Below are 23,504 nucleotides of genomic sequence, written 5' to 3' on the forward strand. Positions count from 1 at the left end.
ACAGTACAATTTTTTGTAAGATTTCTGTCCTTTGTAGGGATCTTCACATTAAGAACACCGAGCCATACTGAGCCAGTTCCCCGGGCACGATGCACCGGCGCTGCGGGCGGGGACCAGCCTGTTGCGGCAGCAGCGCTGGCGGGGGCTCCGGGCGGCGCCGCCGAGCTCAGGGGGCTGCGGCCGGCCCTGCCCGCCGGCACGGCACCGCCGCCGGGAATAACGCGGCCCCGGGGGGGGACGTCTCCCTGGAGGCCCAAACGGCAGATCAGGGGAGCCCCGCAACGCCCCTCCCAGTGCCCCATCCCCTCCGCGCTCCCCCGGGAAGGACCGCAGCGGCGGTTCAGCCAGGCGCTGCTCCCCACTCACTCGCACCCATCGCCGGGCTGAACGCGGCCGCGGCCGCTCCCGCTCCCCCCTCCCGCGGGCTCCTGCCGCCGCCGCCCTGCGGCCCCGCGCCCAGTAGAGAAAGCCCGGTGCAGGGATGCAGGGACGCCGCCGCCGTCCCGCCCGGCCGCTCCCGGGGTGGGAGGTTCCCGGGAGGAGGCAGCGGGGGGGGGGGCTGGAGGAGCGCCCGTGGCAGCTCCAGGGCGCGCATGCGCGCTCCGGCGCTCCGTGACGGGGGCGCTCCCGCAGCAGCGGGGCCGGGCTCGCGCTCCCATAGGCTGCTTCCCCCGGCAGGCGCGCGCCCGCGGCGCGGCTCTCCCCGGCGCGCTCGCGGGGGCGCGCGCTGCCCCGGCCGTGCGCCGCTGTCACCGCGGTGCCCGCGCGCCGCTCCCCGCCCTCGGCGCGCGCCCTGCCCGCGCCCCGTCCCCGCCGCCCGCTCCGCTCCGCGCCGGCGGGTTCCTGCTTCCGTCTCCTCCCCGCCGAGCGCCCCCGCCCTCCACGCCGCTCCCCCCGCCCGCCCCGCCGACTCCCCACGCCCGGCACCCTGGGCAGCGGCAAAGCGGGCTTCGCCAGCGGCGCCGGCACTCTGGTAAGGGGATGCGGGGGCTGAGCGTGAGCCGCGGCGGCGGCGAAGCAGGTACCGAGGCGAGACGGGGCTGCTCCGGGTAGCGCTCCCCATCCCTCCCCCGGGCCTGGCGCCGCCGCTTTTGCGACTCCGGCGCTGCTCAGCAACGGGCGCCGCCGCTGGGGTGATGATGGCGGGGAGGGGGCCGGTCCCTGCCGTGTACCGGGGTCCCCGTGGGCTCCCTCACCTGAGGGTCGCTGGTGGGGCCTGGGGCCACCGGAGAGCGCGGCGGAGGGAGGGGAGGCCGGGGCTCGGCGGGCGGCCGGGGCATCACCGTGGGCAGCCGGGCCGGGCCCAGGAGGGAGATGCGTGCGAGCCCCGGGCGGCGGCGTTGCCCCGGGGCGGGCGTGGGCAGCGCGGGTCGGGCAGCGCGGCCGCCGCCGTCCCGTGCGCCACGGCCGCAGGGCGCGGGAGGCGGCCTCCAACTTTCCTTGTCCCGGGAACTGCGGCCGCCCGGGGGGACGCCTGGTTTTGGCAGAGAGAAATAAACGGGAAACGTGGGCTTTGTAGACGGACCTCACGCTCTAGGGCCGGCTGATAGCTCGAGGAAGTGCTTGTGTGACAGGGATGCAGAGCCATCGGTTGTTGCTTGGGGCTTTTCCCACGGCGACCTTTGCCGTATTTCGGCACAATTAGCTGCTTTGGTCATGGATTCTGTTACCGATAAGGCTCTGGCGATTTTACCTCTAGGCGGGTTTGTGCTTGATGTATGCTCAGGTCTTTCACTCGCGTGTGCAAGTGTGCGCACACTGTGTTCTTCTTGACGCTCTCCGAAGACCAGGCTGTGACCCTCTGCTTTCAGAAGCTTATGGTTGAGGGTACAGGAATAGACAGGAACTATAATGCCGTGGTGCAGGTTGTACCAAGAAGCCTATGGGCAAAGACATCAGCTGCAAAATTGCTTTTTGAAAGACTAACTTCCTCGGGGCAGTACCTGCTGTCCTTGTGTCCTCAATGCACACATGGTACACTATGATCCACATGGATGTGGAAAGCAACCATGTGTTCACAGCATTCTTCACCTGTGATCTTGCATTAGCGCTTAGTACCTTTTTATTTTTTTACCTGTGTTTGCATACTGAAACACACACAGCAGCTGAAAAGTGTATGTTTTGGTATACATGTTACATATACGCACACATACTCTTTCTACCCTGAAATGCAGTATCTTAATGTCTAGGCCTGAAAGCTAACGGAGTAAATACTTCTGGAAGAGTGTGTAAGTGTGAAAAGGTTTGATTTTATAGCATTAATCTTGTTTCATTTTCCAAACAATTCTCCACTGTAAATTGTCAAAAACTTTAGAAAAGTCTGAACTGCAAAAGCAAATAAATGGCCAACATAGCCTGTGCTGCTGGTGCTTGGGGTGGTTTTACAGGTGACTGTTACAATTCCTTCCATTATTAAAGAAAACTAGTTATTAGGAGTTGGTGACTGTGCTTTGATGTATTTCCAGTAGTGTCTGTTTCTCCGGTTCCTGCAGGTATGCTTGCTGCCAAGTTTTTATTGATACTTGTTAGGGTTTCATATGTATATGTACCTTATACTGGCAGACTAGCATATTGCAAAGTTTGCATACTTGCCCAACAACATGTAATAAGACAACCTTTTTCAGAGTAGAAAGTGTAATTAATTATTCATATTTTCTGAGCGAGCAGTTCAACAATGAGGGAAAGACAGCAATCAACTTGGAGTGTTGAATCAGTCAAAGTCACTCTTTTAGTTATGTAGCTGCCAGGACATTTGACAACTGGGAAATACAGAAGGTCAGTTGGAAGTTGTAGCTTTCTTTACCGTTTAGTTTTGTGTCTTCATTTGTTTAAAATTTTGGCAGTCTTATTGGCTGAACAACTGAAAAAGATTAATTGTAGGTAACGTGAGAACAAGAAAAATGTTAGCTATACTTGCTGAAGTAGAAATGGAACTGATTCAGCTTAAGTGGATTAGTAAAGGTAGTACCAAGCCATGTAGGGGCTTCCTTTTGGTTTGGCGTTTGTGGTTTGTGATCACTATTGGGACTGCAAATAGAGACTCAATTGTGTAACTGAATATTTAAGTATTACAAATACTGCACACAATTCATAGTGTAAAAATTGTATTTTTGGTCCATTCCTGTCTTTCTGTGGCTGTATGGAATTGGTGCTTTATCTGTCAGATCTTTTCTAAACCAAATTATTTTCCCAGGCTTGGAATCTATGTACAGTAAAAAAAAATTAAAATGATAATTTTGTATATAGTTTCTCTGATCAGTCTGTTAATTGACATTTAAGTGGATAAAAATGAAGAAGGTTTGGATTTGAGTATTTATATCTTGTTGCAGAGCCAGAATGAAAATAAGAAGTCATTACTATAATCTTAGGCTGGTCTGGAGGGGGAGCTAGTGTCAAAGCAAAATATGACAGTTTTTTTCTGGACTCATTCAAGCGCTTGTTTGGTCATAGAATATGCTACTAATACAATAAGGAAGACAAATACATGGATGCTATGTATGATTGCATTAATATGCATCTCTTATATGATGAATATAATCTGCAGGTGAAGTGATGTGTGTGCTTTTCAGGGAAATAGTGTGTGTTTTGCTGTTGTGCAACATAAACTGTATTCAAAGAACTTTGAAGTTGCAAGGTCAAGCTCTTATAAATCATGAAATGCCAAAATTAGAGATTCTTGTAAGAGCTGTAATTTGGCCTGTAAATGTGTAGGGTTAAATGCTACTTTTCCCTACAATGTTTCTTCTGGTATATAGCTTAGAATGGCATAGACTGTGTTCGGTATTCAGTTTTGAATCCTTTTTCTTGGTATCAAATGAAGTGTGGTCTTACTCTTTGGTTATGCGCTGTTCATGCTATACCTTCTTAATTTCCTCTTCTGCTGTTTCATTACCTTTAGTCTCTAGTGCCTGCATGTTTCACTAGTAATATTTTCACAGAAATCCCTGGAAATATATAAAATATCCCTTCACACTGAATGTCCAATTTAGGGCCTTTATGATATGATTTTTCAAAATAATCTATCAGTGTTTTAATGATTTGTGTGTTCTAATATGTTTTCCCTTACAGGTTTAATTTACTAACAATAACCTGGCTTTTCTTTGTTGTTTTTATTGGACCCTTCAAAAGGGATCCATGAGTCCATATCTAGAAAAGACCTCACTGCTTCATTTGTAGTATGGTGTGTGTTGATTTAGACTGCAAGTATAAATACTCAGATCTGTTGCAACATTAAACACAAGCTACTAAGGCCATAGTTTTGATGAAGAATGGATTGGTCATTAAAAGTTTGTTGATTTTTTTATATAATTTTTCTCTTTTTCTTTTAAAGATGATTTGTGTGCAAGAAACAAGAAGAAAATACAATTCTCCAGGACAATAGTAATTTCCTCTGTTTTCCTGCAGTAACTGTCTTATTAACAGTGCACATGCCAACATTTGCAGTGCATATGGCACTTCTATCATATAGTGTTGTTATTTTAATTTTTTTTAACATTTTGTTCAGGATCATAGCAAGAATATCTTGGGCACAAGGGCGCAGAGAACAAGATCAAATAATCTGTAATTTTTGTGGTGTGACTGTATTTTTTTTAAATGAAGGGTTGTGTTTTTGATACTTGTTTTAAAAAAAATTCTTTGCACATAAACAAAATGTTCAACACACTAGATGAAAAAAGAAAAAAAAAGTCAGCAACCCTGATGGACAGGGGGAAACCTTCTGTCATGTGGGATTGCATATATAAGACTAATATGTCTAATAGCATGTAAGTCTTTAGAAATGCTGAAGTTTGTACATTTTGCCATGAGACTTACCACTTGAACTAGCAGAGAATGTGATACTAGTAATTTGTATTTCATCTGTGGTCCAAATGATGTAATCTGCAAATGGTTTTCTGAGATTTTTAAGTGTTTCAAAGTAGTGATAAAACTCTGGAATCTTCAGTTCTATTCCAGTGAGCATATTCTGTTGGATGCTGATTTTTCTGCTTATTCCTTGTGTGATATCTTCCTGTCCCAATCTTTTTTGTCCTATTCTGAAATTTTTGTCACAGTCCTATTTTCCCAATGTAAACAGTTTGTTTCTTGTTGAAGGGCTTCTTGTCTGAGATCCAGAACTACTGTGTGGGGAGATTTTGCCTAATAAATTGTTTATCCCAGTGTTCTTTACTTTCCAGCTATTCACACTCCTGTCTGATGGTCTCAGGTTTCTGTCCACTATCCTCAGTTTCACATTCAGTTCTCCATCATAACTAGGATCTGTACTCTCTATGTTCTGCATCTGGCTCCATTTGAATTTGTTTTTTCCTTTCCTACCTGTTTTCTTACCCATCTCAGACTTGGTCTGTATCCTAAATTCAAGATTATGTTCACCGTGTCAGCTGTACCAGCTTTTTCCCACATTGCAGTTCTTTCTTCAGTCAGATTCTATTGGTTCCTCTCTTTTCCACCCTTTTGTTCACATGGATGGCTTACCTTTTCATACTTGCTCTATCCAGCAGGGATTCACCGAGAATAAATTTAGATGCCATTGATTCATCCTGATAGTCAGGAAAACAAGCAGGCCTATCAAGAGACAAGCTTGGCTTAACAGGGAACCCATGTCTGAGCTGCAGTGCAAAAGTGGGATATACAGGCAGTGGCAGTGGGGACAGACTACAAAGGAGAAATTTAGAAAAATTGTCCTGTTATGTAGGGATGACATCAAGGGAGCCAATGCTCACCTAGAGATTACACTTGCAAGGGAGGTCAAGGGCAGCAAGAAGAGTTTCTTCTAGTACTTCAGTAGTAAAAAGCAGGACAAGTGAAATATGAGCTTCTTTTGGAGTGTGATGCATCATTTAGTGACAGTGGACACAGAGAATGCTGAGGTACTCAGTGCTCTCTGTTCCTTAGTGAGTCTTCACCAGCAAGGTCTCCCAGGCCTCTGTGCTTGGTAGCAGGGTTTGAGGAGACCAGCTACCAGCAGTGGCTGAAGGTTCAGTCGGGAATTACTGAGAGAACTCAAATCGTACAAGCGCATGTGGCCAGATGGACTGTGACTGAGGATGTTTGATAGAGCTGGCCAGAGTCACAGTGAGGTCCTTCCCCATCATCTTTGAAACGTCTTGGATACCAGAAGAACCTCCTAATGACTGAACAAAGGCATGTGTTGCACTCTTCAAAAAAGGCCAAAATACAGTCCAAAGAGCTACAAAGCTAGCTAGCTTCCTTTTTGTCCCTGGGAAAATAAGAGCATGGGTTTTTTTGGAATACATTTCTGGGCACAAGAAAGAAGTGAATAGGAACAATAGGCATGGGATTATCAAATGTAAATCATGAATGACTAGGTTGATTGCCTTCTACGGTAAAATGTTTGAATGTTTGTATGAGGGAAAAACAGTGGATTTAATTTACCTTGACTTTAGCAAGACTTTCAACTGTGTCTGCAATAATATTCTGTAATCCAGATTTGGAAATTACAGGTTGAGTGGATGGAGAACTAGATGAGTAAAAGACTGGTTGGATGGATGGACTCATAAATAAATGCCACATAGGGAGGTTGATAGCAAGTGGGGTCCTGAGAAGGTGATACAGTCTACTCTTGTGCTTGCAGATGACATCAAATTGGGGGGAATAGTTGATATGCACTAAGAGGGACTTTGTCACTGTGAACACAAGGCCCATCTGGAGCTTTATTCAAAAACAAATGCGGAGTCCTACACCTGGGAAAGAAGAGCACCTTGCAGTGATACAGGCTGGCAAGCAGCTCTGCTTGAGAAACCTGGAGTCCTGGTAGACAGCACTCTGAGCATGGGTCAGCAGCAGCATGCTGCTGCAGAATTATGGAATGGTTTGAGTTGGAAGGGGTGTTAAAAATCATTTAGTTCCAACCCTCCTGCCATGGGCAGGGACACCTTTCACTAGACTGGGTTGCTCAAAGCCCCATCCAGCCTGGCCTTGAAGACTTCCAGGCATGGGCATCTAAAATCTCTTTGGGCAACCTGCTGCAGTGTCTCACCAGTCTCACAGTAAAAAATGTTTTCATAATATTTTTTCTAAACCTTCCCTCTTTTAGCTGAAGATCATTCCTCCTTGTCCTATCACTACATGCATTTGTCATAAGTCTCTCTCCAGCTCTCCTTTAGATCCTGGAGGGTGCTGTAAGATTTCGCAGGAGTCTTCTATTCTCTTGTCTTCCTCAAGCTGAACAACCTTGACTCACAGAGAAGGGCAACAACATCCTCTGTTAGAAGGAATATAGCCAGTAGATGGAGGGAAGTGGTTATCCCTCTCTGTCGGGTGCTTGTTAGACCGCATCTAGAGTACTGTGCCCAGTTTTGTGACTCTCAATACAGGAAAGACATTGATAAAAAGAAGTGAAGATGGTGGAGGGCTACCAAGATAATTAGAGAGCTGGAACACTTGCCCTGTGAGGAGAGGCTGAGAGAGAGAGCTGGAGAAGAGGTGGCTTCAGTGAGATCTAACATCAAACCTGCTGGTGTTTTTGACGACATCACTAAGAAGATGGAGTCAGGCTCTTTATTGAGATGTGTGGTGTGAGGACATGAGGCAGTGTTCATACACTGAAATAAAGAAGGTTCAGACTGGATATAAGGAAAAACTTTCTCTTCATGAGTGTAGTCAAGCTGTATAAGAGGTTACCCTGAGAAGCTGTGAGATTTTCAAGACCCAAATGGGTAAAGCTCAGCAACCTGTTCAGATCTCATAGCTGATTTTGAGCAGGAGGTTAGACTAGGGAACATGTGGAGGTCCCTTCCAACCTGTATTATCCAGTGATAATACAACTATGGATGTTTAACTTCTAGAAGCTTACATTGGAATGGAATCAGTACAGACAGAATATGTAGGTGGTTCAGCTGCAACATATCAAAACAAAATCAGTGACACTAACATTACAGTGAGCTTGAAAAAGCGTCATTTGTATGTCAGGATAAGCGTTTTGCTGTCTCTTAGAAAGATGCATGTGGAACTTAAAGCATGCAAGTGATTAATGTTTTTAAAGAAAAAATAGCCTTTTGTAATGAGGCAAAAGTGTAGTTCTCTGTAGCTTTCCTTGGAAAGGGGAAAAATATGTTTTGTATACAATGGAAACTTTGAAGTAGTTCAGCTTTGACATGGACATCTGGCACAGAAGGGGTCATCTTGAAAAGCCTTTGGCAAGTTAAAAGAAACAAAAATGAAGCTTCTACAAGGAAGTATCTGTCAACCTTAAAAATAGGTGATCTCTCTTGGTCATTTGTCATGAAAAGTATGTAAATTCATATTATGTACCATATAATGCATCATTTTAACGTGGTGATTTTCTGACAGTATGTTAAATCAGTTGCAATCAATTCTGATTCTCCCCCCACCCCCAAACATTATACACTAGTTCCCTCACATGATTATTGTTTCTTCCTGTTCTTTTCTCTTCTCTCTCCCTCCGTCCGCTACCATATTTTCAGGGTGAGGTTGGGAAATAAATAAAGGAAAAGAAGAAGTCCTAAGATGCAAGGAGCTCAGTAACTGTTTTGGAAAGCTTTTGGCTAAAAGTCTTCAACTCAGAAGAGTTGTGTGTAGCAAAGAACTACTGTTAAATAACAGTCTGGGTGCATATATATATATGCACACACACACATATATATACATACTCACATATATATTTTTAAAATTTATTTTTCCGTTTTGTTATTCAAGGATGAGATGTTACATGAGGAATGATTATTTCCTGAGTTTTTTGCCTCTTTATTTGTGTTTACTAACCTGTAGTCTTTAGGTATCCTCCCGAAAAAAAGTGGTGATTTCTGTAGCAAAGCATAGTTTCCAGTGAATCAACCATTTAACTTAGCTCCTTCAAATATTAGATATTAATAAAGCATAATTTACATAACTTATTTTCAGAATATATAATACATAAAAAATAAAATGAAACACTTTAGCTGTTGGTAATTCTAGAATTTGATGAAGTTTGTGCTGCTACAATTTCTTTGTGGTAGCAGTATTAATTCTGAATGTAAATGCTTTTTAGGAGTCTGCTTTCATTATATGTTTGCTTCATAACTTTGTAGTAGTAAGATGAAATAATTTTCTGTAATGGTAGGGAATTTCTTTTGTGAGACAGTTAATAGCAATGAGTATCACCATGACATTATTAATTCTGCAAGCTAAAGACTCTTTTTAGAAGCTTGTGGAACATTGCTGTGAATATCTTTTGGACATTAATTTTGGGTTGCTGTGAGTTAAGCTCTTTCTTCAAAGCATTGCTATTACAAAAGATTTTCTAAAAGAACAGTAGGAATTCTGTTCCAATAACCTCCCAGTGTTCATCTTTAGTTTATTATATTAATGTTAAACTTAACTGTAATTTGTTTAGAACTTGCACAGTAAAATAGTAACTTTTCAAGGTAAGTCTAATTTGTATGGGTACCAATAAACTTGTTAAGCTTTTTGGAGTTTATTTTTTTTGGAGTTGTCTGTGTGCATGTATGTAATAAATATTTAAGTATTTGTCCAATATGCTGTTTATTGAACAGTTCATAAAACCTTTTATTTTTAATTTCTTTAAATTATTAGTTTATTCAATTACAAACATTTCTTCCTTAAACACTTTGCCTCTAGGGGGATTTCTGTTGACCAAGTGTCAGAATATGAGCTTTTAGATTGCCTGTGAGTTTTGTTTTTAGCTCCATGCCTCTATTTATGATGATAAAATACATAATATACCTGAAATGTGTATACAGGTTTCTGATATGCTGTACTTAGCTGACATCTGGTCTCTTCTTGGGTGTTTGCTAAATAACTTCCTGTGTTTGACAATCAGTATGGATACTCATACTGCAACAGCAAAAACTATTCCATCTCAACTGTACGGTCATCTAATATATGTGATGTGTTGATGGACTGTTTTTATATCTCTCTCTCTTCTGTTTTTCTTCCACCCCAGTGGTATAAGACCATTCATGGCAGGGCACGTTATGTCTTTCGTTCCTCTCGTCTGCCTAGGCAAGCATTTATTCCTTATTTTAGGGCAATGTTTGAGTTCACAGGAGAAAAACTAAAAGAAACAAACAAAAAATAACTGTTTCCCCTACTTTTGGGGTTTCACTGAGACACCTTCATGGTATTGTGCCATGCTTTGGTATGCTTAGATAGTCTCTGCCCTTCCTTTTTCTATAATCTGGGGTTTACAATGACTTGGGGTTTACAATCTTCTGGATGCATGTCTTCACATTCCTGTTCAATAACTAAATCTGTTTCATGGTTCTGTTGGGATTTTTTTTTAAACAGTACAGCATCTGACTTTTTGATCTGTCTACTACTTAGGGTGTTTTTAATTTATAGTAGTTAGGACAGTATGAATTAGACCTTTTTCCTCTTGTGGCTCACTGGAGGCATCCATTGTCATTGAAGGATGTTCTCCTTGAGTTATTCTTCATTGCAAATGCCTATTCAGCAGTCCGGATTTTGGATTGAACTGCTAGACATTCTCTCTGCAACCAGTTTTGTCTTTTAATTTTGATGAGGTAGCGCTGGACTAGGTATCAGTACTCAGAACTTTTCCATGCCAGGCTGTAAAGATGGGTGGCAATTTGGCTAATATGGCAGCTTCCACCCTATAACAACGTCTTCAAACTCTGGAGATGTGTGCTTTGTGTACTTTCTAGGGAGCAAGGGGTGTTCCTTAGCAGGTTGTTGATGATTTCTTCTGATGTAATTTTTTTCCTTCAGTGGCAACAGGATCCTTGTAATGCATATGAGAAAGCCCTTTTATCCTTCGTCACTTGATTACAATGGACAGTGCTCTTACAGGATGAGGGATTCGGTATAACTAGAGCACAGAAATGTTGGTCTCTCAAGGAGTTAGGCATACATATGAGATACAGAGAGATCAGCTTAATTTAAAATGCTTATTTAATTTTCCTATACAACATACTGGAATGTCATGCATAGGTAATGTTAAGAATTCTGTGTCTACAGAAGAGCTGAGAGAACATGGTCTCTATTCAGTTGCTTGCTCTTAAGACCTCTCTGTAAGTGTGTAAAAAATCACTTGCAGTTTATCCTCATACACACTGAACACATCTAGTTGCTTAAAGCTATTGGACCAAGAATAGGAAATACCCCAAGTACTGAAATCTGACAGAAAGGTCATGAAACTGTGTGTTGGGATATAACAGGATATATATACTGGAATCTCTTTGCCAGAGATGTGTTGATCCTACAGTCTCCACAGAATGAGTTCAAAATACTGTTCTGCAGAATGTTGATTTTTTTGTTTACTTCCAAATCCACTGTTTTCTTAAGTCCTAAGGAGATAAGATTCTGCTGTCCTTGCTTTGCAGAGACAGTTACAGTTTTGTGAGCAACTGTATTTTCAGTTAGGCCTTCCAGGACTGTGTTTTTTGTGACACATTTTCTTAAGCAGATTGTGAATATGTCTACTAGTCCAAGTGTATTAATCTCAGCTTCACTATTTGAATGCAGTGACTGCTTGGGCTGGGCTTGCTCTTTCTTTACAAGTATTGAAGGGTACTGTCACATTTGTATGCCAACTAAGTGGATTAGTTAGCTGCATGCTGGTCTCCAGTGTTGGTTTGATCACAGTTACAGGTTTCACCTGTGGTTAAGCTATCCTTTTATTCAATTTTTTATGGGAAAAGATTAAATATGAATCTTTTTTATCTGCCGTTTTTGTTGACATGACATGTATTCACTTCCCTGCCCCTCCTCAAACCCCGCTACTCCCCACCAACTGGTCTTTGATTGGAACTTTAATACAATGTAAATTTTACCAGTTTGTTAATTTTGGGGATCCCTTGTGCAGTACTTTGGCCTGTCTGATTCTGGGTTTGCTCTTGATTAAATAATATCCTGCTTTCTCAGGCAGAGAGCCCTCTCCTTAAAGTGGAGATTTATGAAAAAAAATTATGTATTTTGGAAGACAAACATAAAATTCACTGTGGTACAATGTAGTAAAGATTTTCATCTATATTCAAGTTTATGTCATGTTGGTTAAGGCATCTGTATGATATTCTGAATGTCATGAAATTATAGAATGGTTCAGGTTGGAAGGGACTTTAAAGATCATGTAGTTTCAACCTCCCTGCCATAGACCGGGACACTTTTCACTAGACCAGGTTGTTCAGAGCTCCATCTAACCTGGCCTTGAACACTTCCAGGGTTGGGGCATGCACACCTTCTCTGGGCAACCTGTTCCAGGTGCCTCACCACCTTCACAGTAAAGAATTTCTTCCTAATATCTAATCTAAACCTACTCACTTTCAGTTTGAAGGCATTCCCCCTTGTCCTATCACTAAATGCTCTTGTAAAAAGTCCCTCTCCATCTTTCTTGTGGGCTTCCTTCAGGTGTGGGAAAACCACCGTTAGATCACCCCAAAGCCTTTTTCTTTTCCAGGCTGAACAATCCCAAATCTCTCTGCCTTTCTCAGAAGAGAGGTACTCCATCTCTCTAATCATTTTATGGCCTCCTCTGGACTGACTCCAACAGGTCGATGTCCTTCCTGTGCTGGGGACCCAAGAGCTGGACACAGTATTCCAAGTGAGATCTCACTAGAGCTGAGCAGAGGGGCAGAATCCCCTCCCTTATCCTGCTGGCCACACTGCTTTTGATGCAGCCCAGGATACGTTTGGCTTTCTGGGCTTCAAGTGCACATTGCCAGCCCACGTCCAGTTTCTCATCCACCAGCATCTCCAAGTCCTCAGCAGGGCTGCTCTTGATCTGTTCATCCCCAGGCTGTACTGATACCAGGGTGTTGTGGTTTAGGAAGGGTACTTCTTGGTTCAGTGCCCCCACCAAGACTCTCCAAACCACGTGGAGCTCCCCTTCCTCCCTCCAATTGGAGACACAAAAGGCAAAGATGGGTTGAGATATGAATGGGTTGAGATATGATATGAATGGGTTGAGATATGAATGGGTTGAGATAAGAACAATTTGCTGGAAACAGCAATGAGATAAGAAAAGGAACAGTAACAGCAACAATATTAATAACAAAAGGTATGAGAAAAGAAATGATTCACATGGACAAACATTCCCAATAATAGACAATACCAAATGGCTTCATCAACCACATTTTCTTGACTGGAAGGAATCCCTTCTCCTTAGAAGTGAGAGTCCCCTTTTCCTGGCCCAGGCAATGACAGGAGGTGATACAGAATAACCTTGGTGTCCTAGCCATGCTCCTTTCGGGTTACTGCAAAACATTAACTCTGTCCTGGCCAGAACCAGGACACGGGCATTGCCCTGATTCAGGTGTAACACCTTGCACTTGACCTTATTAAATCTTATCAGATTGCCGCAGGCCCACTTCTCAAGCTTGTCCAGGTCCCTCTGGATGGCATCTTGTCCTTTAAACCACACAAAATGTGTTTTGCTACAGATTGTTTAGGAAAATAAATGATTAATTTTGATGGTTTTTTGTTTTTATAGATTTATTTGAGTAAGTTTTTTTGTTTTCAAAAATCTGAGCTAGTAAATGGAAATATGGTTTAGTGTCCCATCAGAAATGTTAACCAAGGTATCAATTACATGATTATGTTTTAAAATAAGTGTGAAAAATAGTAAGCAGAATTGTTTCTTGTTTATTTCAGAGTGCTACCTCAAAGGTGTGTACAGATACTGAACAGCTTTCATTGCAGTCAGGCCTTTTGACTTTCTTCATGTTTATATGGCTAATATAAACATGTAAGCGCTTTTCCACAGTCATTAAATTTTCATTTAAATATATTTCCTTATGACACCGATGTGAAATGTTGCAATATGCTCACACTGTGTCAGACAGCAAAGGTGCATCCTGGATGTTCATGAAGATTATTGGTTCCTGCTGAGAAATTTGTAAATAGTGGATATAACTCAGTGACACCTGCAAGTCAAACATTTAGCCAGTACAGTTTTTTGTTTCTTACAGGAGTTTCCACTGATCTGACTTCTAGGACAGTAAAGAACTGCTTGCGTAGTTAATGTTTCTCTGCCATACTATCATTCAAGGGCTCCTCGAAGTCATAAACAAACAGGGAATCTTTAGATTGATAAGCTTTTGGTACTGGCTTTTCTCCTGAAGTCTCCTACAATTGTGCAGTATTTAATTTAAACTTCTTACCTTCCTTGGCAGAAGCAACCACAATGAGATTGATTATTTCTTTATCTGGCTTAACCATATCTTATCAAAAAAGGTGTTAGCTTTAACTGTTCTTTTTGAAATCATAAGTGCTGTGAAATGGTAGCATGTGGAATGCTCCTTTGGACAGTTCTTTTCCTGGTTGTTGCTTGAAAATGTTTTTAATGTGGTGTTTGACTGTCATCATCTGGTGTTGAAGTGGATCTAGAGGTCAGGGCCCTTAGGTTGTGGCATTTTAAAAATTTTTATGTTAGGTCAGATGTGATTATAGATGAAAAAACTGTGTATTCCTGTCTGAGAATTCTTCATCTGTGTTTGGATGTGCTGTGTAAGGACTTTTATTTTGAAGGTGGATAGTCCAGGTGTGCAGTTAGTGTGTACTGACATAAAACCCCCCAAATACTATATGATGGTCTTTAAGAATAATCAGAATCAGTCTAAATACTTTTTGTGGTGTATTAATACCACATATATCAGTGTGAAAAGTTTCTGCTGGAGTGTGGTAAACCAAAATGAAGTATTTTCTTTTGAACTGTGATTTCTAATGATATTTATACTATTACAGGGGTCTGTCTTCCCTAACCTGCACTTATTAGGTATATGTAATTGGTGGTAGCATGTACAGTGTGTACAGAAAAGATCTTTGGAAGGCAGAGTCATCAATTCTTGAGGGTGCAGTTCGAGCCTCAACATCTTCTCTCTCATCTGTCTTTTATCTTTTATCTTTCATCTTGTGCTTTATCAGCTTTAGACTTTCTATTTTTTGTCAGAAATGTATGAAGTGTAGTCACAAGTTTCTCCTTCTTTGTCCAGTAAACAGTCTAGTGAGTTCAATAATGGACAACACTGATGTCAAACTGTATCTCATTAAAACTACGTGGATAGTGAAAACTGTTACAAAATTTACTTTTATATCAGTCTTAAGATTACATATCAATGTTGGGGTTTTTTTTAGCATTATCTCAGTGTCTTTTCTTTCGTACTTCCCATAGTTCTTCCATATATTACTTTTTATTTACCTACTGTCCTCTTACTGAAATCAAGATTTAGCAGAAAACCCATTTTCATGATTCTGTATCTCTGAGTGTTTGAATTCTGCTTTGTTTTCTTTGCTTGGTATCTGGCAGCAACTTGACTGCAGTGGGAAGGGGTGATCTGTGGTTAATTGAAGCTGCTGTTATAAAGGAAAACAGAAGTGATGCTTGGTGCAATTTATAAAGTTCTTTCCTACTAGAAAACTAGATTATACATGTAGACTGTACATATCCATATAATACATGTATAGACAAAAGTATATACAAAACTATGTAATTATACTGGTTTATACCTTACACTGGTCATGTAGATGTATTGGATCTGGCTGAGATGGAGTTCATATTTCCCATAGCAGCCCTCACAGTGCTGTGCTGTGCATTGGTGGCTGGAAAGGTGGTGATAACACACTGGTGTTTGGCTACTGTTAAGTGGTGCTGGCACAGCATCAGCACTGTTTCTTGAACATTCTGTCCCCCAACAATAGGCTGGTGGTGGGAAAGATCCTGAGCAGGGACACAACTAGGACAGCTGAGCCAATTAACCAAAGGGATATTCCATACCATGTGATGTCAGCTTAAATGAAAAAGTTAAGAAAAGGAGGAGGAAAGTAGGCCCTTTGTTATTTACAATGTTTGCCCTCTGGAACAACCACGACACATGCTGAAACTCTGCTTCCTGGGAAGTGGCTGGAGAGCACTTGCTGATGGGAAAGAGAGAATAAAAATTATCTTTTTTTCCTCTTTGCTCGTTCATGCACGAACTTTCCATTTGGCTTTGGTAAACTGCCTTCTTTCAACCTAGGAGTTGTTTTCCATTTTACTTTCTCTCCTCTGTCCAACTGAGAAGGGGGAGTAATAGATCATCTTGGTGGGCACTGGTTGTCTAGCCAAGGTCAACTCAATACAATAGGGTAGCTTGTATCGTGGTCATTGTACAGTGTAGGGAAAGATGGCTTACTACCAATATTTACTTGTTTAGGGAACGAATGGAGCACTCATTTGTGGACCCTTTAACCCACAGTAAAGTCATTGAAGTGTCTGTTTGCTTTCTTTCATATATTATAGACTGAAAGAGATAAAAAAATGAAATTTAGCTTGATTAAACTCAACATGTAACTTTAAAAATTTTATTTGCTGTTTATCACCAATTAGGAAAGACACATGTATAATTTTCAAAAAATTTCCGTAATGGATTAGGAGTCAGAGGAGTAAGAGGCAAATACAAGATTGCCTAATGGATAGTAAAAGTGGGAGATAGAAAAATAGCAATCACTTCAGGAGGAAGCTTGAAGCATACATTTAGCAACAGTTTCTTAATATCATACTATTTTAGTCTGTTTGTGGTGAAGCATGCTCAAGGAAAAGATGTGTCAGGATTTATGCAAATATGAGAAACTTAAAACACCTGAAACCTTTCTGAAATGAAATGTACTCTAGTATTAGTGCATGTTTTTTCCCCTAACATTTAGCCTCTATTAAACTTGGTGTGTAGTATCAAGGAATAGATTCAAAGGCTATTTCTGGTGTATTGAATGATATAAATTGCATGGGTTTTTTTATAATATTCATGCTGATGGAATTAATTCCATACAGATTTTCAGCTTCCTTCATTATCAGGCACCATCAGCTGCCTAACAGGCAAATTTCAGAAAGGTCTTTTAGATTTTTCTTATTGAAAATCCCTGACCAATTCTTTGATCTTAATTGCCAGGATCTCAGATTTGATAGTTTTTGTGACATTTGTTTGACGATCTGCCTTTATTAATCTGTCTGATAAATATGAACATTTATCATGTCTGATATGAACGTGAAGCTGTATTGCTCTCTCAAGGGAAGCAGTGTTGTGTCTTCCTTTTTTTCAGCTTCCTGGATGCTGAATGCTGCTTGCATCTGTTCATAACCTTCCTGCAGAGGAGCAGTGGCAGCAGTACGAAACTGATACTATCTTTTAAATCTGCACAGCTGCTGGTATGGCTCTGAGTCACAGCAGTGAGGTTGACCACAATCTTGTTAATGCACTGCTATTTGACCAGTCAGTTAGTAAAAGCAGAGTCACTCAGCTGATCAATGATAGACTTTGGAATAAAGTGCTATGATTTTTATTTGGTTCTTGCTTGAAAAGCTTAAAAGGAAAGATGAAATAATATATGAATTTCTACTATAATTTCCATAGCAAAATCAAACCGTGTGCTCACTGTGGGCAGGTTTGAAGAGCTTACCTTTTTAAGAAGAAAAAAAGAGGAAGAAAAAGGGTGGGGCCATCTAAGGCACAGTACAAAATGAGGTTTCTTTTTTTAATCTACTGAGTTGTTTCAATTCATACATAAAGGATTTTTAATAGTTCTGTTGTTATTTCTCTTGTGTGTTCCCATCTTTTTCAATATAAATTTCTCTGACTGTAAAAGATTTGGGTGATGTTATTTGTAGGCATAGGTGGTATTTGTAGTGGATAGTAAAGTGTATCTTTTTTAATGTTTAAAAAACTTTACCTCCTTTATGTCAGAAGTTTGATAAGCTGAATTAAACCCCAGAGTTTAAAATGATCCTTCCTAATTAATAGCAAGCCCCCCTTGCTTTTTTATATAAATGAACTAGAAGCAAGTTAGAGTTTTTATTAGCTTGCAGCCATGTTCCTTCATGTTGTGTTTTCAACATTGTAATTGTTTTTCAGTGACATGTATGGTACCATCTTCCTTCTTCTGTGAAGCTTGCTGATCTTTTTTTTTTTTTCTGTGACTGTCCTACATTGCTCACGGCCTTGTCTTTTGGTAGGATAGACTTTCTCTTTTGAACTAATTACTGCAATTTGTAACAAATAATCATGAGCTGTACTGCACAAACTATTTCCTTCCTCAAATTCAAACCCAGGTTTGTTCTTCTTATTTTATTTCTTAACCTTATTTCAAGAGACAGGTTTTGCCAGGTTTTCAGCTTTTATTTCGTTTTTATGTTGACTGTATTCTCACTTAACAATATTCTTAATTGGGCTTTCCTGACAGGTTTTTTTCAGTCATTTCATTCATTAGCCTGTGTCTACAGAGAGTGTTCTTTCTGTGTGGTTTTCTTGCCTCTAAATTTTCTGATTCTTTTAGTTAAATTTCTAAAGATGGTTACTACTTTTTCCTCTTCTTTTATGTACTTTTCCGGACTTTATCTGCACTTAATTTTAGTTCCCTTAAGCTGGTTTAATTTCAAATCCCTTTTGACTGCATCAGCACTAATAAAGTGGACCATTGTCTGGTATTGAGGACAGCTGGCACGGATTGAGATTTGTCCTTTCTGTTAATCTTTCAGCCTTCAAAACAGGTAGCTATGTGCAGTACCATTTGGAAGTTTTCCCAGCCATGTGATAACCCTCAGATTGTTCCCAGAGGTTGGAAGAGTGCAGTTGGCCTTTATCAAAAGTATTTCAGGACTTGTTCTGACATGATGATTTGCATTTTAGTGTCTCGGAAAGTTTTAGTCATTAATATATTGATGTAACCTTTAAGGTTAACTTTTATAAAGGCAGTAGTCAAGCCAGTTACCAGCTAGGGTAACTCAGTTTTATCTGTGATCTGCTTCCTAAAAGGCCTACTCTGTGAATCATTATTATTAAATTTTGTGCTTTGAATGATTCTACTAGCTGTCAAGAATAAAAAAAAAAACAAACAAAACCCAACAACAACAAAAACCCCCACAAACAACCAAAAAACCCCAATCTAACAATCTCTCTCAACAGTCCTTCCAAGTCCTCATCCACTTAAATTTTCTGATTTGGTAATTTATAGGAGGTCTACACTTTCCTTCCCACTGTATCTTTCTCATTCTAATGTTATGTGGAGTGTTTGGCTTCTGTTGCATTCTGGATCTCAGAACAAGTATACAAATCTTAAGATATTCAAGACAAGATTCCTGCTCCACCATATATATCCATCCTTCCTGAGCCAAGTATGCTCTCTAATGCTATGGAGTATCCCACTAAATGTTTTGTGTCAGTTGAGTTATATTTTTATTTACTTTCTGAGATTTCCAGCAACCCTTATTTTTATTCCCCATAGTTCTTGTGTTAGTTTACTGAGAATCAGAAGTTCACAAGAAAGCTCTGAAGATAGTCTACTGTTTACCACCTTCTCCTCCCTGTGACCCTTTAACTACCCACGCTTACCACTCATTACTTTGGAGCTGTGATCTAGGTTGCCATTTGTAAATCTTGTTATTTTATCAAAGAGGACACTCTTTGCCTTTAATTTACTCACTGGTGATTTGAATGACAGCAAATTTTTAGCCTGCCAGGCTGGGAAGCACAGATGGCACTTCATATGGCTGAGAAAAAGTGGAACTCTGGGGAAAAGAAACATATGTTTTCCTGGATTTTAGAGAACTAAGAGAGGTCCAGTGCTTGAAGTGTTTTTCCAAATTTTCCCCAAATTTGTGCTACACGTGCAATAGTGTAATGTGTGAGCAATGTCACTCTAGCATACATGAACCTTTATAAAGTGAAAAATGTAGGGCTGCAGACACTGAACAACAGTGACCTGTCTTCCAGGAATAATAGGATGTGTCAGCCAGGGACATGTAAATAAAATGGAAAAATAAGTCAAGTGGTTGGGCCAGTCAGTGTGTCTTGAAGGAGGGGAGCAGGAAAGAACTTGCATAGAATCACATTGATTAAAAATATGCTTATATTTGGGATTTTATTTAGTAACTTAATTGTTTGTCTCTTTAATACGTCCATAAAAGAAATCAGTGGATTTTGTACTGTTCTGTGTACTGTATCAGTTTTGTAGACAGTGCTGAGTTTATGCCTTGAGAAATGATTATGTGTGAAAATTTCAATATCATGAAGGGACTTTATACCTTATAGCAATTATTTTATGTTTTCTTCTGTAAAGGATAAACACTAAATGATACTGGATTTTGCTCCTAACTGTTATTTGTGCCATTAAAAATGGTGTACTTTTAGAACAAGGTCAAAGTGTCAAAGTCATATCTGATAAAGAAAAACAAGTGTGAGGTGATCTTTGTCTTTTAGGCTTGTTTTGAGGAATAGTGAGGAATAATGCTCCCAGATCTTGTTTGATTGAAGTGGAATTTTATTGAACAACTGTATGTCCTTCTCAAACCAGTGGTAATCAAAGCTTGTTTGAAGGGGAACCTCCTTTACAGAGTTGAACTGCAGAAAGAATCCTTTGCACTTCTCTGCAAAACAGCTAATTCCCGAGAGCTTTCTTCTGTGTGCAGTAGAAGTTAGATGATTTGGCTTTGATCCTTGCATATTATGGATTGAATATATTCCACCTTTTTTAGCTCTAGCAGTAAGGAATCATAAGGAAAAAACCACCCAACCAGGCCCCAAGCCATTATATAATATATATTGATAACCTTATTTTTTTTTTAATATAATCATTAAAAAGATGATCTGTCCCTCTGTTTCCCTGGGATGTTCTTTCCTTCCATATTTGTTTAAATAAATTTGCTTAGTATCAGCAACTAATAATGCTACCAGACAGATGGATTGATGGGTATAAGAAAAACGAAGTTCAGTTTTTCAGTTAAATAACTACTTCTCTATTAGAATACAACAGTATATCTTAAAACTGGAAGAATCATGTTCTGAGCCTCACTTGGCTTACAGATGGAATAATTTTTTTTCTTTACTAATTTACTGATTTTGTTGTTTAAGTGGTTTTATTGTTTAAAATTGATTCTTTTCATATAATGTTTTCCCTGACACAGATTCAGTGAGTTCTCTGCCAGCTACTTGAAACTGTAGAGCCAGCACTAAAATATGCAAGTGACTTCACTAAAAAGCTGGTCTGTGTGCTTCAGAAATTGCTTTTTCTGGAGAAGGTAGGATTTTCACACTTAATAGTAGATTCGTCTCTTCAGAGTAATAGAAAATGATTTAAGTTTAATAAAAAACAAATAGATTGCAAATTCACATACTTGAGCACTGATGAGAACTCCTGGTACCAGAAAGGTGGATTGTTCTTGTATGACCCAGATCCTGATCTGTTTCTTTCTCAGATCATGTGACTTTGTGAGTGTAACTTGATTCTAAACTGCACCTCCTGGTTTCTAGCTTTCGAAAAAGATTGCTAGGTAAAGGTTGATTTACATTTAGAATAGCATATAGTTCTGATCACAGTCACACCCAGAAAAGACTGAGTCCTTGGGATAAGAAAGAACTGTTAGTGTGATTAAGCTGAAGTTGCCTTCTTAAAGGAGAATGAAAGAATTTGGCAAGTAAGACCTAGGAAGAATAACAAAAGTCTCAATTGGATTTGAGGGCATATATGGGAGAGAAACATCTGAAAATAAATGTGTCTGAGGGATAAACTTAATAACAAATCTTGTTTGAAAATCAGAGGATGAGGTCTAGTCTCAGTAATGGGGAGAAAGAAACTCAGTAGTTCAAGATGATGTTTTAAATATTTATATAAAAAGACTGTGTAAGATTATGAGGTTGATCCTCGAGTCAGAAATTAAAAATAAACATATGAGATTTTGTAGTCACAGAATAACAGAAATCTCTGAGAAAGAGGATAGAGCAGACAAGAAAATATTTGATTGTTATTTGTCAAAAGCTTCTAAGTTTACAAATTCTGATCCTTAGGGCTACCACTGATATCCTGTTCAGATCAGAGGGGAATATTTTTTATTTTTATTTTTTCTCTTCTTGGTGCACAGTTTATCTTTTTTGAAGCAGAGACAATTTGCCATTCGCTGAAGGTGGGATTTTGAGTGACGTCTGATTCTTTCTGTGGTATTAGGCAAGTAGTCCTGGCCTGGCATAAGGATCTAGTGTCTATGTTCAAAGTTAAATCAGTTTACCCCAGACAAATGGGAAGGGAGAAGTGTTTCCATTTTCTTCCCACTGCTGCACCCTTCTGTATTCTCAAGGTGATGTAGGTCTTTTCATCTAACATGTAGTTGCAGGCACTTAAAACGTGGCATCCTGGAACTCTGTTATCTTGCTGTTGTGCATTCGGGTTTTGCGTCTTTTTCAAATTCAATTTCAAATTGCATGAAAAATGCTGAGGAAATGTTTTGGTCTTGGTTTTGAATGGGTTCTTGCAATGCAGGAGACTGGATTAAACACTGCAGATGGTATTGAACCCTTTATAAGGATATATTTTTTTTTTTATAAATAGATTAATTTTTCTAAAAAATAATTGTAGTGACTAGTCCATGTTCACCCAACAATTCAGTCAGAACTGGGCATATAAACCAAAATTTCCTATCTGCAAGGTCACTTCATGACCTTTATTTCCATAAAGATCTCTGCAAGAGGAGCAGATTTATCTGGAAGAAACCACTGTCTAATTAGTGATATTTGTAAATATTGTTGAGGTGATTGAACAACAAATGCAAAGATTTTTAAAAATAGTTTTATCTTTTACATTATAAATAGAATTCCATTTTCAGGGATTTATTAGCAATACTAACCTGGAAACTTGCAAACTCTTTGATAGTTTTGAAGTTTTGAATGTCTCAGAGTAGGTTGTTTTAAGATAATCAAAACTTATGCAAATTTACTGTCTATTCTTTTTGTGGAACTGTGGAAAAAAACCCCAAAAAGCTATATTTCTTTCCTCTTAGTTATAGATTTGTGGATTGACAGGAAAATTTGCTGTTTTCATGCATCCTGATTACAGTACAGTATTTGTTACTTTTTCATGAGTTAGTCTGAGCAGACTCCAGGCTACAAGAAAATACTCTAAAATAAGTACATAGTTGGTTGCAAAACAAAGCTCGTAACTCACATTAAAATTTAACTGTCATACAGAGAGCATGAAGTAGAGCTACAAATGTCTTGTCCAGCCTAGGCTGGGTTGTTTCGTGTCAAATCAACTCCACATATTTCAGTGTTTTGTAATTTTTTCTTTTTTTTTTAATTTATCATTGACAGTATGTGGACAAATTTTCCTGCAGTAGAGGTATAAACTACATTGGAACTTTTTGGTTTTTTTCCTCCTCTGCTTTGTCAACAGCTATTGAGTAACTACTTCACTCCGATGGTAGATTAGTGTGGAAAAAACTGACCCAGACATTCCTGCTTTCTTTTTATTGTTCTATGTGTTTTTATGTATTTTAGGTTATCACAGTTTAAAATTTTGGGAAGTTTTTGTAGAGCATGGTGATTTTCTGAGCCTGGTAGGACTGGAAGGTCTTTCGGTACTGCTTGCAATTTTATTACTTACAAATAAATCAGCTTGTAAATTTAATAATAGTTCTTTTCATTATTATATGAAATGTAAATGTTTCCACTTCATGTTTACCATGAGCCAATCTGTCTAAATCTATTTTTCCGTACTCACATAATGTACTACCTTCTACTTGTTAATGAGGTTGCAAATATGAACTTGTAAGA

General features: G+C 39.9%; 1 protein-coding gene across 3 annotated transcripts in view; it reads left to right on the forward strand.

Annotated features, from left to right (window-relative positions):
• The first annotated feature begins 836 nt into the window (after positions 1–836).
• Positions 837–23,504, forward strand: part of FUT8 (fucosyltransferase 8) — a 111,638-nt gene continuing 88,970 nt past the window's right edge. For 2 of the 3 annotated variants that reach the window (XM_027642230.1, XM_027642228.1), the window contains exon 1: positions 837–973. The gene's annotated coding sequence lies outside the window, so the exon portion shown is untranslated. Of the gene's footprint in view, positions 974–20,866; positions 20,981–23,504 lie in introns of all 3 variants that reach the window. The other variant, XM_027642229.1, reaches the window with a different exon arrangement.

This window comes from Corapipo altera, unplaced genomic scaffold, assembly GCF_003945725.1.
Source record: "Corapipo altera isolate COAL_440 unplaced genomic scaffold, ASM394572v1 23b, whole genome shotgun sequence".
Classification (NCBI taxonomy): Eukaryota; Metazoa; Chordata; class Aves; order Passeriformes; family Pipridae; genus Corapipo; species Corapipo altera.